The sequence below is a fragment of the Mobula birostris genome, chromosome 17 (assembly GCF_030028105.1).
Source record: "Mobula birostris isolate sMobBir1 chromosome 17, sMobBir1.hap1, whole genome shotgun sequence".
NCBI classification, from domain to species: domain Eukaryota; kingdom Metazoa; phylum Chordata; class Chondrichthyes; order Myliobatiformes; family Myliobatidae; genus Mobula; species Mobula birostris.
Genome location: NC_092386.1, coordinates 70677025 through 70695615, shown reverse-complemented (window position 1 = coordinate 70695615; position 18591 = coordinate 70677025).

The following is an 18591-nucleotide window of genomic DNA, read 5'->3' as shown; positions in this document are numbered from 1 at the left end:
CATTGAGGAATTTAGAGTAAAATTGATATATATACTGTTAGTTCCAAACCGCTTCATGCATTGAGAGATCAACTTTTTTGTCTTGAATAGCAGAGTGATATAACAACTGCCAAACATCTCAGGATCATGTGGAGAGTTATATTAAGATGTCTCCATATGGTTTGCAGTCAGTACCTTTGAGTAAATTTAAAATGTATGCTTCATTCAATGCCAAAGCACAGTATGCACTGAGAAATCAACATTTTTATCTTGAATACCTGAATGATATAAACGGTCTCAAACATCTCAGGATCATGTGGGGAGTTATGTTTAGATGTTTCCATAAGGTTTGCATTGAGGATTTTAGAGTAAAATTGAAATATATACTTTAAGTTCCAAAGCACTTCGTGTGTTGAGAAATCAACTTTTTTGTCTTGAATGCCTGAGTGATATAACAACTGTCAAACATCTCAGGATCATGTGGAGAGTTATATTAAGATGACTCCATAAGGTTTGCAGTCAGTACCTTTGAGTAAAATTGAAATGTATGCTTCATTCAATGCCAAAGCACAGTATGCACTGAGAAATCAACTTTTTTATCTTGAACAGCTGAGTGATATAACCGGTGTCAAACATCTCAGGATCACGTGGGGAGTTATGTTTAGATGTTTCCATAATGTTTGCCTTCAGGAATTTAGAGTAAAATTGTAATGTATACTTTTAGTTCCACACCACTTCATGCATTGAGATATCAACTTTTCTGTCTTGAATAGCTGAGTGATATAACAACTGCCAAACATCTCAGGATCATGTGGAGAGTTATATTAAGAGCCTCCATAAGGTTTGCAGTCAGTACCTTTGAGTAAAATTGAAATGTATGCTTCATTCAATGCCAAAGCACAGCATGCACTGAGAAATCAACTTTTTTATCTTGAATACCGGAATGATATAACCGGTGTGAAACATCTCAGGATCATGTGGGGAGTTATGTTTAGATGTTTCCATAAGTTTTGCATTGAGGAAGTTAGAGTAAAATTGAAATATATACTTAAAGTTCCAAATCACTTCATGCGTTGAGAAATCAACTTTTTTGTCTTGAATACCTGAGTGATTTCACAACTATTAAACATCTCAGGATCATGTGGAGAGTTATATTCAGATGACTCCATAAGGTTTGCAGTCAGTACCTTTGAGTAAAATTGAAATGTATGCTTCATTCAATGCCAAAGCACAGTATGCACTGAGAAATCATCTTTTTTATCTTGAATACCTGAGAGATGTAACAGGTGTCAAACAGCTCAGGACCATTTGGGGAGTGATGTTAACATGTTTCCAAAAGGTTTGCATTCAGTACTTCAGAGTAAAATTGAAATATATTCTTTTAGTGCCAAAGCATTGCATGCTGAGAGAAATCAACTTTTTTGTCTTGAATACCTGAGTGATATAACAACTGGCAAACATCTCAGGATCATGTAGAGAGTTTTATTAAGATGTCTCCATAAGGTTTGCAGTCAGAATCTTTGAGTAAATTTAAAATGTATGCTTCTTTCAAAGACAAAGCTCAGTATGCACTGAGAAATCAACTTTTTTATCTTGAGTACCTGAGTGATGTAACAGGTGTCAAACATCTCAGGATCATGTGGGGAGTTCTGTTTAGATGTTTCCATAAGGTTTGCATTGAGGAATTTAGAGTAAAATTGAAATATATACTTTAAGTTCCAAAGCACTTCATGTGTTGAGAAATCAACTTTTTTGTCTTGAATGCCTGAGTGATATAACAACTGTCAAACATCTCAGGATCATGTGGAGAGTTATATTAAGATGACTCCATAAGGTTTGCAGTCAGTACCTTTGAGTAAAATTGAAATGTATGCTTCATTCAATGCCAAAGCACAGTATGCACTGAGAAATCAACTTTTTTATCTTGAACAGCTGAGTGATATAACCGGTGTCAAACATCTCAGGATCACGTGGGGAGTTATGTTTAGATGTTTCCATAATGTTTGCCTTCAGGAATTTAGAGTAAAATTGTAACGTATACTTTTAGTTCCAAACCACTTCATGCATTGAGATATCAACTTTTCTGTCTTGAATAGCTGAGGGATATAACAACTGCCAAACATCTCAGGATCATGTGGAGAGTTATATTAAGAGCCTCCATAAGGTTTGCAGTCAGTACCTTTGAGTAAAATTGTAGTGTATACTTCTTTCAATTCCAAAGCGCAGTATGCACTGAGAAATCACTGTTTTTATTTTGAATACCTGAGTGATATAACCGGTGTCAAACATCTCAGGATACTGTGGGGAGTTATGTTTAGATGTTTCCATAAGGTTTGCATTGAGGAATTTTGAGTAAAATTGAAATATATACTTAAAGTTCGAAAGCACTTCATGCGTTGAGAAATCAACTTTTTTGTCTTGAATACCTGAGTGATATAACAACTATTAAACATCTCAGGATCATGTGGAGAGTTATATTCAGATGACTCCATAAGGTTTGCAGTCAGTACCTTTGAGTAAAATTGAAATGTATGCTTCATTCAATCCCATAGCACACTATGCACTGAGAAATCATCTTTTTTATCTTGAATACCTGAGAGATGTAACAGGTGTCAAACAGCTCAGGAACATTTGGGGAGTGATGTTAACATGTTTGCAAATGGTTTGCATTCAGTACTTCATAGTAAAATTGAAATATATTCTTTTAGTGCCAAAGCATTGCATGCTGAGAGAAATCAACTTTTTTGTCCTGAATACCTGAGTGATATAACAAATGTCAAACATCTCAGGATCATGTGGGGAGTTATGTTTAGATATTTCCATAAGGTTTGCATTGAGGAATTTAGAGTAAAATTGTAATGTATACTTTTAGTTCCAAAGCACATCATGCATTGAGATATAAACTTTTTTGTCTTGAATAGCTGAGTGATATAACAACTGCCAAACATCTTAGGATCATGTGGAGAGTTATATTAAGATGACTCCATAAGGTTTGCAGTCAGTATCTTTGAGTAAAATTGAAATGTATGCTTCATTCAATGCCAAAGCACAGTATGCACAGAGAAATCAACTTTTTTATCTTGAATACCTGAATGATATAACTGGTGTCAAACATCTCAGGATCATGTGGGGAGTTATGTTTAGATGTTTCCATAAGGTTTGCATTTAGTACTTCAGAGTAAAATTGAAATATATACTTTTAGTGCCAAAGCATTGCATGCAGAGAGAAATCAACTTTTTTGTCTTGAATATCTGAGTGATATAACAACTGTCAAACATCTCAGGATCATGTGGAGAGTTATATTAAGATGACTCCATAAGGTTTGCAGTCAGTACCTTTGAGTAAAATTGAAATGTATGCTTCATTCAATGCCAAAGCACAGTATGCACTGAGAAATCAACTTTTTTATCTTGAACAGCTGAGTGATATAACCGGTGTCAAACATCTCAGGATCACGTGGGGAGTTATGTTTAGATGTTTCCATAATGTTTGCCTTCAGGAATTTAGAGTAAAATTGTAATGTATACTTTTAGTTCCACACCACTTCATGCATTGAGATATCAACTTTTTTGTCTTGAATAGCTGAGTGATATAACAACTGCCAAACATCTCAGGATCATGTGGAGAGTTATATTAAGAGCCTCCATAAGGTTTGCAGTCAGTACCTTTGAGTAAAATTGTAGTGTATACTTCTTTCAATTCCAAAGCGCAGTATGCACTGAGAAATCACTTTTTTTATTTTGAATACCTGAGTGATATAACCGGTGTCAAACATCTCAGGATACTGTGGGGAGTTATGTTTAGATGTTTCCATAAGGTTTGCATTGAGGAATTTAGAGTAAAATTGAAATATATACTTAAAGTTCCAAAGCACTTCATGCGTTGAGAAATCAACTTTTTTGTCTTGAATACCTGAGTGATATAACAACTATTAAACATCTCAGGATCATGTGGAGAGTTATATTCAGATGACTCCATAAGGTTTGCAGTCAGTACCTTTGAGTAAAATTGAAATGTATGCTTCATTCAATGCCAAAGCACAGCATGCACTGAGAAATCAACTTTTTTATCTTGAATACCGGAATGATATAACCGGTGTGAAACATCTCAGGATCATGTGGGGAGTTATGTTTAGATGTTTCCATAAGTTTTGCATTAAGGAAGTTAGAGTAAAATTGAAATATATACTTAAAGTTCCAAATCACTTCATGCATTGAGAAATCAACTTTTTTGTCTTGAATACCTGAGTGATTTCACAACTATTAAACATCTCAGGATCATGTGGAGAGTTATATTCAGATGACTCCATAAGGTTTGCAGTCAGTACCTTTGAGTAAAATTGAAATGTATGCTTCATTCAATGCCAAAGCACAGTATGCACTGAGAAATCATCTTTTTTATCTTGAATACCTGAGAGATGTAACAGGTGTCAAACAGCTCAGGACCATTTGGGGAGTGATGTTAACATGTTTCCAAAAGGTTTGCATTCAGTACTTCAGAGTAAAATTGAAATATATTCTTTTAGTGCCAAAGCATTGCATGCTGAGAGAAATCAACTTTTTTGTCTTGAATAATTGAGTGATATAACAACTGCCAAACATCTCAGGATCATGTAGAGAGTTTTATTAAGATGTCTCCATAAGGTTTGCAGTCAGTATCTTTGAGTAAATTTAAAATGTATGCTTCTTTCAAAGACAAAGCTCAGTATGCACTGAGAAATCAACTTTTTTATCTTGAATACCTGAGTGATATAACCGGAGTCAAACATCTCAGGATTATGCAGGGACTTATGATTAGATGTTTGCATAAGGTTTGCATTGAGGAATTTAGAGTAAAATTGATATATATACTGTTAGTTCCAAACCGCTTCATGCATTGAGAGATCAACATTTTTGTCTTGAATAGCAGAGTGATATAACAACTGCCAAACATCTCAGGATCATGTGGAGAGTTATATTAAGATGTCTCCATATGGTTTGCAGTCAGTACCTTTGAGTAAATTTAAAATGTATGCTTCATTCAATGCCAAAGCACAGTAAGCACTGAGAAATCAACTTTTTTATCTTGAATACCTGAATGATATAACCGGTGTCAAACATCTCAGGATCATGTGGGGAGTTATGTTTAGATATTTCCATAAGGTTTGCCTTCAGGAATTTAGAGTAAAATTGTAATGTATACTTTTAGTTCCACACCACTTCATGCATTGAGATATCAACTTTTCTGTCTTGAATAGCTGAGTGATATAACAACTGCCAAACATCTCAGGATCATGTGGAGAGTTATATTAAGAGCCTCCATAAGGTTTGCAGTCAGTACCTTTGAGTAAAATTGTAGTGTATACTTCTTTCAATTCCAAAGCGCAGTATGCACTGAGAAATCACTTTTTTTATTTTGAATACCTGAGTGATATAACCGGTGTCAAACATCTCAGGATACTGTGGGGAGTTATGTTTAGATGTTTCCATAAGGTTTGCATTGAGGAATTTAGAGTAAAATTGAAATATATACTTAAAGTTCCAAAGCACTTCATGCGTTGAGAAATCAACTTTTTTGTCTTGAATACCTGAGTGATATAACAACTATTAAACATCTCAGGATCATGTGGAGAGTTATATTCAGATGACTCCATAAGGTTTGCAGTCAGTACCTTTGAGTAAAATTGAAATGTATGCTTCATTCAATGCCAAAGCACAGTATGCACTGAGAAATCATCTTTTTTATCTTGAATACCTGAGAGTTGTAACAGGTGTCAAACAGTTCAGGAACATTTGGGGAGTGATGTTAACATGTTTCCAAAAGGTTTGCATTCAGTACTTCATAGTAAAATTGAAATATATTCTTTTAGTGCCAAAGCATTGCATGCTGAGAGAAATCAACTTTTTTGTCTCGAATACCTGAGTGATATAAGAAATGTCAAACATCTCAGGATCATGTGGGAAGTTATGTTTAGATATTTCCATAAGGTTTGCATTGAGGAATTTAGAGTAAAATTGTAATGTATACTTTTAGTTCCAAAGCACATCATGCATTGAGATATCAACTTTTTTGTCTTGAACAGCTGAGTGATATAACAACTGCCAAACATCTCAAGATCATGTGGAGAGTTATATTAAGATGACTCCATAAGGTTTGCAGTCAGTACCTTTGAGTAAAATTGAAATGTATGCTTCATTCAATGCCAAAGCACAGCATGCACTGAGAAATCAACTTTTTTATCTTGAATACCGGAATGATATAACCGGTGTGAAACATCTCAGGATCATGTGGGGAGTTATGTTTAGATGTTTCCATAAGTTTTGCATTGAGGAAGTTAGAGTAAAATTGAAATATATACTTAAAGTTCCAAATCACTTCATGCGTTGAGAAATCAACTTTTTTGTCTTGAATACCTGAGTGATTTCACAACTATTAAACATCTCAGGATCATGTGGAGAGTTATATTCAGATGACTCCATAAGGTTTGCAGTCAGTACCTTTGAGTAAAATTGAAATGTATGCTTCATTCAATGCCAAAGCACAGTATGCACTGAGAAATCATCTTTTTTATCTTGAATACCTGAGAGATGTAACAGGTGTCAAACAGCTCAGGACCATTTGAGGAGTGATGTTAACATGTTTCCAAAAGGTTTGCATTCAGTACTTCAGAGTAAAATTGAAATATATTCTTTTAGTGCCAAAGCATTGCATGCTGAGAGAAATCAACTTTTTTGTCTTGAATACCTGAGTGATATAACAACTGGCAAACATCTCAGGATCATGTAGAGAGTTTTATTAAGATGTCTCCATAAGGTTTGCAGTCAGTATCTTTGAGTAAATTTAAAATGTATGCTTCTTTCAAAGACAAAGCTCAGTATGCACTGAGAAATCAACTTTTTTATCTTGAGTACCTGAGTGATGTAACAGGTGTCAAACATCTCAGGATCATGTGGGGAGTTCTGTTTAGATGTTTCCATAAGGTTTGCATTGAGGAATTTAGAGTAAAATTGAAATATATACTTTAAGTTCCAAAGCACTTCATGTGTTGAGAAATCAACTTTTTTGTCTTGAATGCCTGAGTGATATAACAACTGTCAAACATCTCAGGATCATGTGGAGAGTTATATTAAGATGACTCCATAAGGTTTGCAGTCAGTACCTTTGAGTAAAATTGAAATGTATGCTTCATTCAATGCCAAAGCACAGTATGCACTGAGAAATCAACTTTTTTATCTTGAACAGCTGAGTGATATAACCGGTGTCAAACATCTCAGGATCACGTGGGGAGTTATGTTTAGATGTTTCCATAATGTTTGCCTTCAGGAATTTAGAGTAAAATTGTAATGTATACTTTTAGTTCCACACCACTTCATGCATTGAGATATCAACTTTTCTGTCTTGAATAGCTGAGTGATATAACAACTGCCAAACATCTCAGGATCATGTGGAGAGTTATATTAAGAGCCTCCATAAGGTTTGCAGTCAGTACCTTTGAGTAAAATTGAAATGTATGCTTCATTCAATGCCAAAGCACAGCATGCACTGAGAAATCAACTTTTTTATCTTGAATACCGGAATGATATAACCGGTGTGAAACATCTCAGGATCATGTGGGGAGTTATGTTTAGATGTTTCCATAAGTTTTGCATTGAGGAAGTTAGAGTAAAATTGAAATATATACTTAAAGTTCCAAATCACTTCATGCGTTGAGAAATCAACTTTTTTGTCTTGAATACCTGAGTGATTTCACAACTATTAAACATCTCAGGATCATGTGGAGAGTTATATTCAGATGACTCCATAAGGTTTGCAGTCAGTACCTTTGAGTAAAATTGAAATGTATGCTTCATTCAATGCCAAAGCACAGTATGCACTGAGAAATCATCTTTTTTATCTTGAATACCTGAGAGATGTAACAGGTGTCAAACAGCTCAGGACCATTTGGGGAGTGATGTTAACATGTTTCCAAAAGGTTTGCATTCAGTACTTCAGAGTAAAATTGAAATATATTCTTTTAGTTTCCAAAGCATTGCATGCTGAGAGAAATCAACTTTTTTGTCTTGAATACCTGAGTGATATAACAACTGGCAAACATCTCAGGATCATGTAGAGAGTTTTATTAAGATGTCTCCATAAGGTTTGCAGTCAGAATCTTTCAGTAAATTTAAAATGTATGCTTCTTTCAAAGACAAAGCTCAGTATGCACTGAGAAATCAACTTTTTTATCTTGAGTACCTGAGTGATGTAACAGGTGTCAAACATCTCAGGATCATGTGGGGAGTTCTGTTTAGATGTTTCCATAAGGTTTGCATTGAGGAATTTAGAGTAAAATTGAAATATATACTTTAAGTTCCAAAGCACTTCATGTGTTGAGAAATCAACTTTTTTGTCTTGAATGCCTGAGTGATATAACAACTGTCAAACATCTCAGGATCATGTGGAGAGTTATATTAAGATGACTCCATAAGGTTTGCAGTCAGTACCTTTGAGTAAAATTGAAATGTATGCTTCATTCAATGCCAAAGCACAGTATGCACTGAGAAATCAACTTTTTTATCTTGAACAGCTGAGTGATATAACCGGTGTCAAACATCTCAGGATCACGTGGGGAGTTATGTTTAGATGTTTCCATAATGTTTGCCTTCAGGACTTTAGAGTAAAATTGAAATATATTCTTTTAGTTCCAAAGCACTTCATGCATTGAGATATCAACTTTTTTGTCTTGAATAGCTGAGTGATATAACAACTGCCAATCATCTCAGGATCATGTGGAGAGTTATATTAAGATGAGTCCATAAGGTTTGCAGTCAGTACCTTTGAGTAAAATTGAAGTGTATACTTCTTTCAATACCAAAGTACAGCATGCACTGAGAAATCAAGCTTTTTGTCTTGAATAGCTGAGTGATATAACAGCTGTCAAACTTCTCAGGATCATGTCGAGATTTATATTAAGATGTCTCCATAAGGTTTGCAGTCAGTACCTTTGAGTAAAATTGAAATATATGCCTTTAGTGCCAAAGCATTGCATGCACTGAGAAATCAAATTTTTTGTTTTGAATACCTGAGTGATATAACAAATGTCAAACATCTCAGGATCATGTGGGGAGTTATGTTTAGATATTTCCATAAGGTTTGCAGTCAGTACCTTTGAGTAAAATTGAAATGTATGCTTCATTCAATGCCAAATCACAGTATGCACTGAGAAATCAACTTTTTTATCTTGAATACCAGAGTGATATAACCGGAGTCAAACATCTCAGGATCATGCAGGGACTTATGATTAGATGTTTGCATAAGGTTTGCATTGAGGAATTTAGAGTAAAATTGATATATATACTGTTAGTTCCAAACTGCTTCATGCATTGAGAGATCAACTTTTTTGTCTTGAATAGCAGAGTGATATAACAACTGCCAAACATCTCAGGATCATGTGGGGAGTTATGTTAAAATGTTTCCATGAGGTTTGCATTCAGGACTTTAGAGTAAAAGTGAAATATATTCTTTTAGTTCCAAAGCACTTCATGCATTGAGATATCAACTTTTTTGTCTTGAATAGCTGAGTGATATAACAACTGCCAATCATCTCAGGATCATGTGGAGAGTTATATTAAGATGAGTCCATAAGGTTTGCAGTCAGTACCTTTGAGTAAAATTGAAGTGTATACTTCTTTCAATACCAAAGTACAGCATGCACTGAGAAATCAAGCTTTTTGTCTTGAATAGCTGAGTGATATAACAGCTGTCAAACTTCTCAGGATCATGTCGAGATTTATATTAAGATGTCTCCATAAGGTTTGCAGTCAGTACCTTTGAGTAAAATTGAAATATATGCCTTTAGTGCCAAAGCATTGCATGCACTGAGAAATCAAATTTTTTGTTTTGAATACCTGAGTGATATAACAAATGTCAAACATCTCAGGATCATGTGGGGAGTTATGTTTAGATATTTCCATAAGGTTTGCAGTCAGTACCTTTGAGTAAAATTGAAATGTATGCTTCATTCAATGCCAAATCACAGTATGCACTGAGAAATCAACTTTTTTATCTTGCATACCAGAGTGATATAACCGGAGTCAAACATCTCAGGATCATGCAGGGACTTATGATTAGATGTTTGCATAAGGTTTGCATTGAGGAATTTAGAGTAAAATTGATATATATACTGTTAGTTCCAAACCGCTTCATGCATTGAGAGATCAACTTTTTTGTCTTGAATAGCAGAGTGATATAACAACTGCCAAACATCTCAGGATCATGTGGGGAGTTATGTTAAAATGTTTCCATGAGGTTTGCATTCAGGACTTTAGAGTAAAATTGAAATATATTCTTTTAGTTCCAAAGCACTTCATGCATTGAGATATCAACTTTTTTGTCTTGAATAGCTGAGTGATATAACAACTGCCAATCATCTCAGGATCATGTGGAGAGTTATATTAAGATGAGTCCATAAGGTTTGCAGTCAGTACCTTTGAGTAAAATTGAAGTGTATACTTCTTTCAATACCAAAGTACAGCATGCACTGAGAAATCAAGCTTTTTGTCTTGAATAGCTGAGTGATATAACAGCTGTCAAACTTCTCAGGATCATGTCGAGATTTATATTAAGATGTCTCCATAAGGTTTGCAGTCAGTACCTTTGAGTAAAATTGAAATATATGCCTTTAGTGCCAAAGCATTGCATGCACTGAGAAATCAAATTTTTTGTTTTGAATACCTGAGTGATATAACAAATGTCAAACATCTCAGGATCATGTGGGGAGTTATGTTTAGATATTTCCATAAGGTTTGCAGTCAGTACCTTTGAGTAAAATTGAAATGTATGCTTCATTCAATGCCAAATCACAGTATGCACTGAGAAATCAACCTTTTTTATCTTGAATACCAGAGTGATATAACCGGAGTCAAACATCTCAGGATCATGCAGGGACTTATGATTAGATGTTTGCATAAGGTTTGCATTGAGGAATTTAGAGTAAAATTGATATATATACTGTTAGTTCCAAACTGCTTCATGCATTGAGAGATCAACTTTTTTGTCTTGAATAGCAGAGTGATATAACAACTGCCAAACATCTCAGGATCATGTGGAGAGTTATATTAAGATGTCTCCATATGGTTTGCAGTCAGTACCTTTGAGTAAATTTAAAATGTATGCTTCATTCAATGCCAAAGCACAGTATGCACTGAGAAATCAACATTTTTATCTTGAATACCTGAATGATATAACCGGTCTCAAACATCTCAGGATCATGTGGGGAGTTATGTTTAGATGTTTCCATAAGGTTTGCATTGAGGATTTTAGAGTAAAATTGAAATATATACTTTAAGTTCCAAAGCACTTCATGTGTTGAGAAATCAACTTTTTTGTCTTGAATATCTGAGTGATATAACAACTGTCAAACATCTCAGGATCATGTGGGGAGTTATGTTTAGATGTTTCCATAAGTTTTGCATTGAGGAAGTTAGAGTAAAATTGAAATATATACTTAAAGTTCCAAATCACTTCATGCGTTGAGAAATCAACTTTTTTGTCTTGAATACCTGAGTGATTTCACAACTATTAAACATCTCAGGATCATGTGGAGAGTTATATTCAGATGACTCCATAAGGTTTGCAGTCAGTACCTTTGAGTAAAATTGAAATGTATGCTTCATTCAATGCCAAAGCACAGTATGCACTGAGAAATCATCTTTTTTATCTTGAATACCTGAGAGATGTAACAGGTGTCAAACAGCTCAGGACCATTTGGGGAGTGATGTTAACATGTTTCCAAAAGGTTTGCATTCAGTACTTCAGAGTAAAATTGAAATATATTCTTTTAGTGCCAAAGCATTGCATGCTGAGAGAAATCAACTTTTTTGTCTTGAATACCTGAGTGATATAACAACTGGCAAACATCTCAGGATCATGTAGAGAGTTTTATTAAGATGTCTCCATAAGGTTTGCAGTCAGAATCTTTGAGTAAATTTAAAATGTATGCTTCTTTCAAAGACAAAGCTCAGTATGCACTGAGAAATCAACTTTTTTATCTTGAGTACCTGAGTGATGTAACAGGTGTCAAACATCTCAGGATCATGTGGGGAGTTCTGTTTAGATGTTTCCATAAGGTTTGCATTGAGGAATTTAGAGTAAAATTGAAATATATACTTTAAGTTCCAAAGCACTTCATGTGTTGAGAAATCAACTTTTTTGTCTTGAATGCCTGAGTGATATAACAACTGTCAAACATCTCAGGATCATGTGGAGAGTTATATTAAGATGACTCCATAAGGTTTGCAGTCAGTACCTTTGAGTAAAATTGAAATGTATGCTTCATTCAATGCCAAAGCACAGTATGCACTGAGAAATCAACTTTTTTATCTTGAACAGCTGAGTGATATAACCGGTGTCAAACATCTCAGGATCACGTGGGGAGTTATATTTAGATGTTTCCATAATGTTTGCCTTCAGGACTTTAGAGTAAAATTGAAATATATTCTTTTAGTTCCAAAGCACTTCATGCATTGAGATATCAACTTTTTTGTCTTGAATAGCTGAGTGATATAACAACTGCCAATCATCTCAGGATCATGTGGAGAGTTATATTAAGATGAGTCCATAAGGTTTGCAGTCAGTACCTTTGAGTAAGATTGAAGTGTATACTTCTTTCAATACCAAAGTACAGCATGCACTGAGAAATCAAGCTTTTTGTCTTGAATAGCTGAGTGATATAACAGCTGTCAAACTTCTCAGGATCATGTCGAGATTTATATTAAGATGTCTCCATAAGGTTTGCAGTCAGTACCTTTGAGTAAAATTGAAATATATGCCTTTAGTGCCAAAGCATTGCATGCACTGAGAAATCAAATTTTTTGTTTTGAATACCTGAGTGATATAACAAATGTCAAACATCTCAGGATCATGTGGGGAGTTATGTTTAGATATTTCCATAAGGTTTGCAGTCAGTACCTTTGAGTAAAATTGAAATGTATGCTTCATTCAATGCCAAATCACAGTATGCACTGAGAAATCAACTTTTTTATCTTGAATACCAGAGTGATATAACCGGAGTCAAACATCTCAGGATCATGCAGGGACTTATGATTAGATGTTTGCATAAGGTTTGCATTGAGGAATTTAGAGTAAAATTGATATATATACTGTTAGTTCCAACCGCTTCATGCATTGAGAGATCAACTTTTTTGTCTTGAATAGCAGAGTGATATAACAACTGCCAAACATCTCAGGATCATGTGGGGAGTTATGTTAAAATGTTTCCATGAGGTTTGCATTCAGGACTTTAGAGTAAAATTGAAATATATTCTTTTAGTTCCAAAGCACTTCATGCATTTGAGATATCAACTTTTTTGTCTTGAATAGCTGAGTGATATAACAACTGCCAATCATCTCAGGATCATGTGGAGAGTTATATTAAGATGAGTCCATAAGGTTTGCAGTCAGTACCTTTGAGTAAAATTGAAGTGTATACTTCTTTCAATACCAAAGTACAGCATGCACTGAGAAATCAAGCTTTTTGTCTTGAATAGCTGAGTGATATAACAGCTGTCAAACTTCTCAGGATCATGTCGAGATTTATATTAAGATGTCTCCATAAGGTTTGCAGTCAGTACCTTTGAGTAAAATTGAAATATATGCCTTTAGTGCCAAAGCATTGCATGCACTGAGAAATCAAATTTTTTGTTTTGAATACCTGAGTGATATAACAAATGTCAAACATCTCAGGATCATGTGGGGAGTTATGTTTAGATATTTCCATAAGGTTTGCAGTCAGTACCTTTGAGTAAAATTGAAATGTATGCTTCATTCAATGCCAAATCACAGTATGCACTGAGAAATCAACTTTTTTATCTTGAATACCAGAGTGATATAACCGGAGTCAAACATCTCAGGATCATGCAGGGACTTATGATTAGATGTTTGCATAAGGTTTGCATTGAGGAATTTAGAGTAAAATTGATATATATACTGTTAGTTCCAAACCGCTTCATGCATTGAGAGATCAACTTTTTTGTCTTGAATAGCAGAGTGATATAACAACTGCCAAACATCTCAGGATCATGTGGAGAGTTATATTAAGATGTCTCCATATGGTTTGCAGTCAGTACCTTTGAGTAAATTTAAAATGTATGCTTCATTCAATGCCAAAGCACAGTATGCACTGAGAAATCAACATTTTTATCTTGAATACCTGAATGATATAACCGGTGTCAAACATCTCAGGATCATGTGGGGAGTTATGTTTAGATGTTTCCATAAGGTTTGCATTGAGGATTTTAGAGTAAAATTGAAATATATACTTTAAGTTCCAAAGCACTTCATGTGTTGAGAAATCAACTTTTTTGTCTTGAATGCCTGAGTGATATAACAACTGTCAAACATCTCAGGATCATGTGGAGAGTTATATTAAGATGACTCCATAAGGTTTGCAGTCAGTACCTTTGAGTAAAATTGAAATGTATGCTTCATTCAATGCCAAAGCACAGTATGCACTGAGAAATCAACTTTTTTATCTTGAACAGCTGAGTGATATAACCGGTGTCAAACATCTCAGGATCACGTGGGGAGTTATGTTTAGATGTTTCCATAATGTTTGCCTTCAGGAATTTAGAGTAAAATTGTAATGTATACTTTTAGTTCCACACCACTTCATGCATTGAGATATCAACTTTTCTGTCTTGAATAGCTGAGTGATATAACAACTGCCAAACATCTCAGGATCATGTGGAGAGTTATATTAAGAGCCTCCATAAGGTTTGCAGTCAGTACCTTTGAGTAAAATTGAAATGTATGCTTCATTCAATGCCAAAGCACAGCATGCACTGAGAAATCAACTTTTTTATCTTGAATACCGGAATGATATAACCGGTGTGAAACATCTCAGGATCATGTGGGGAGTTATGTTTAGATGTTTCCATAAGTTTTGCATTGAGGAAGTTAGAGTAAAATTGAAATATATACTTAAAGTTCCAAATCACTTCATGCGTTGAGAAATCAACTTTTTTGTCTTGAATACCTGAGTGATTTCACAACTATTAAACATCTCAGGATCATGTGGAGAGTTATATTCAGATGACTCCATAAGGTTTGCAGTCAGTACCTTTGAGTAAAATTGAAATGTATGCTTCATTCAATGCCAAAGCACACTATGCACTGAGAAATCATCTTTTTTATCTTGAATACCTGAGAGATGTAACAGGTGTCAAACAGCTCAGGACCATTTGGGGAGTGATGTTAACATGTTTCCAAAAGGTTTGCATTCAGTACTTCAGAGTAAAATTGAAATATATTCTTTTAGTGCCAAAGCATTGCATGCTGAGAGAAATCAACTTTTTTGTCTTGAATACCTGAGTGATATAACAACTGGCAAACATCTCAGGATCATGTAGAGAGTTTTATTAAGATGTCTCCATAAGGTTTGCAGTCAGAATCTTTGAGTAAATTTAAAATGTATGCTTCTCTCAAAGACAAAGCTCAGTATGCACTGAGAAATCAACTTTTTTATCTTGAGTACCTGAGTGATGTAACAGGTGTCAAACATCTTAGGATCATGTGGGGAGTTCTGTTTAGATGTTTCCATAAGGTTTGCATTGAGGAATTTAGAGTAAAATTGAAATATATACTTTAAGTTCCAAAGCACTTCATGTGTTGAGAAATCAACTTTTTTGTCTTGAATGCCTGAGTGATATAACAACTGTCAAACATCTCAGGATCATGTGGAGAGTTATATTAAGATGACTCCATAAGGTTTGCAGTCAGTACCTTTGAGTAAAATTGAAATGTATGCTTCATTCAATGCCAAAGCACAGTATGCACTGAGAAATCATCTTTTTTATCTTGAATACCTGAGAGTTGTAACAGGTGTCAAACAGTTCAGGAACATTTGGGGAGTGATGTTAACATGTTTCCAAAAGGTTTGCATTCAGTACTTCATAGTAAAATTGAAATATATTCTTTTAGTGCCAAAGCATTGCATGCTGAGAGAAATCAACTTTTTTGTCTCGAATACCTGAGTGATATAAGAAATGTCAAACATCTCAGGATCATGTGGGAAGTTATGTTTAGATATTTCCATAAGGTTTGCATTGAGGAATTTAGAGTAAAATTGTAATGTATACTTTTAGTTCCAAAGCACATCATGCATTGAGATATCAACTTTTTTGTCTTGAATAGCTGAGTGATATAACAACTGCCAAACATCTCAAGATCATGTGGAGAGTTATATTAAGATGACTCCATAAGGTTTGCAGTCAGTACCTTTGAGTAAAATTGAAATGTATGCTTCATTCAATGCCAAAGCACAGCATGCACTGAGAAATCAACTTTTTTATCTTGAATACCGGAATGATATAACCGGTGTGAAACATCTCAGGATCATGTGGGGAGTTATGTTTAGATGTTTCCATAAGTTTTGCATTGAGGAAGTTAGAGTAAAATTGAAATATATACTTAAAGTTCCAAATCACTTCATGCGTTGAGAAATCAACTTTTTTGTCTTGAATACCTGAGTGATTTCACAACTATTAAACATCTCAGGATCATGTGGAGAGTTATATTCAGATGACTCCATAAGGTTTGCAGTCAGTACCTTTGAGTAAAATTGAAATGTATGCTTCATTCAATGCCAAAGCACAGTATGCACTGAGAAATCATCTTTTTTATCTTGAATACCTGAGAGATGTAACAGGTGTCAAACAGCTCAGGACCATTTGAGGAGTGATGTTAACATGTTTCCAAAAGGTTTGCATTCAGTACTTCAGAGTAAAATTGAAATATATTCTTTTAGTGCCAAAGCATTGCATGCTGAGAGAAATCAACTTTTTTGTCTTGAATACCTGAGTGATATAACAACTGGCAAACATCTCAGGATCATGTAGAGAGTTTTATTAAGATGTCTCCATAAGGTTTGCAGTCAGTATCTTTGAGTAAATTTAAAATGTATGCTTCTTTCAAAGACAAAGCTCAGTATGCACTGAGAAATCAACTTTTTTATCTTGAGTACCTGAGTGATGTAACAGGTGTCAAACATCTCAGGATCATGTGGGGAGTTCTGTTTAGATGTTTCCATAAGGTTTGCATTGAGGAATTTAGAGTAAAATTGAAATATATACTTTAAGTTCCAAAGCACTTCATGTGTTGAGAAATCAACTTTTTTGTCTTGAATGCCTGAGTGATATAACAACTGTCAAACATCTCAGGATCATGTGGAGAGTTATATTAAGAGCCTCCATAAGGTTTGCAGTCAGTACCTTTGAGTAAAATTGTAGTGTATACTTCTTTCAATTCCAAAGCGCAGTATGCACTGAGAAATCACTGTTTTTATTTTGAATACCTGAGTGATATAACCGGTGTCAAACATCTCAGGATACTGTGGGGAGTTATGTTTAGATGTTTCCATAAGGTTTGCATTGAGGAATTTTGAGTAAAATTGAAATATATACTTAAAGTTCGAAAGCACTTCATGCGTTGAGAAATCAACTTTTTTGTCTTGAATACCTGAGTGATATAACAACTATTAAACATCTCAGGATCATGTGGAGAGTTATATTAAGATGACTCCATAAGGTTTGCAGTCAGTACCTTTGAGTAAAATTGAAATGTATGCTTCATTCAATGCCAAAGCACACTATGCACTGAGAAATCATCTTTTTTATCTTGAATACCTGAGAGATGTAACAGGTGTCAAACAGCTCAGGAACATTTGGGGAGTGATGTTAACATGTTTGCAAATGGTTTGCATTCAGTACTTCATAGTAAAATTGAAATATATTCTTTTAGTGCCAAAGCATTGCATGCTGAGAGAAATCAACTTTTTTGTCCTGAATACCTGAGTGATATAACAAATGTCAAACATCTCAGGATCATGTGGGGAGTTATGTTTAGATATTTCCATAAGGTTTGCATTGAGGAATTTAGAGTAAAATTGTAATGTATACTTTTAGTTCCAAAGCACATCATGCATTGAGATATAAACTTTTTTGTCTTGAATAGCTGAGTGATATAACAACTGCCAAACATCTTAGGATCATGTGGAGAGTTATATTAAGATGACTCCATAAGGTTTGCAGTCAGTATCTTTGAGTAAAATTGAAATGTATGCTTCATTCAATGCCAAAGCACAGTATGCACAGAGAAATCAACTTTTTTATCTTGAATACCTGAATGATATAACTGGTGTCAAACATCTCAGGATCATGTGGGGAGTTATGTTTAGATGTTTCCATAAGGTTTGCATTTAGTACTTCAGAGTAAAATTGAAATATATACTTTTAGTGCCAAAGCATTGCATGCAGAGAGAAATCCACTTTTTTGTCTTGAATATCTGAGTGATATAACAACTGTCAAACATCTCAGGATCATGTGGAGAGTTATATTAAGATGACTCCATAAGGTTTGCAGTCAGTACCTTTGAGTAAAATTGAAATGTATGCTTCATTCAATGCCAAAGCACAGTATGCACTGAGAAGTCAACTTTTTTATCTTGAATAGCTGAGTGATATAACCGGTGTCAAACATCTCAGGATCACGTGGGGAGTTATGTTTAGATGTTTCCATAATGTTTGCCTTCAGGAATTTAGAGTAAAATTGTAATGTATACTTTTAGTTCTAAACCACTTCATGCATTGAGATATTAA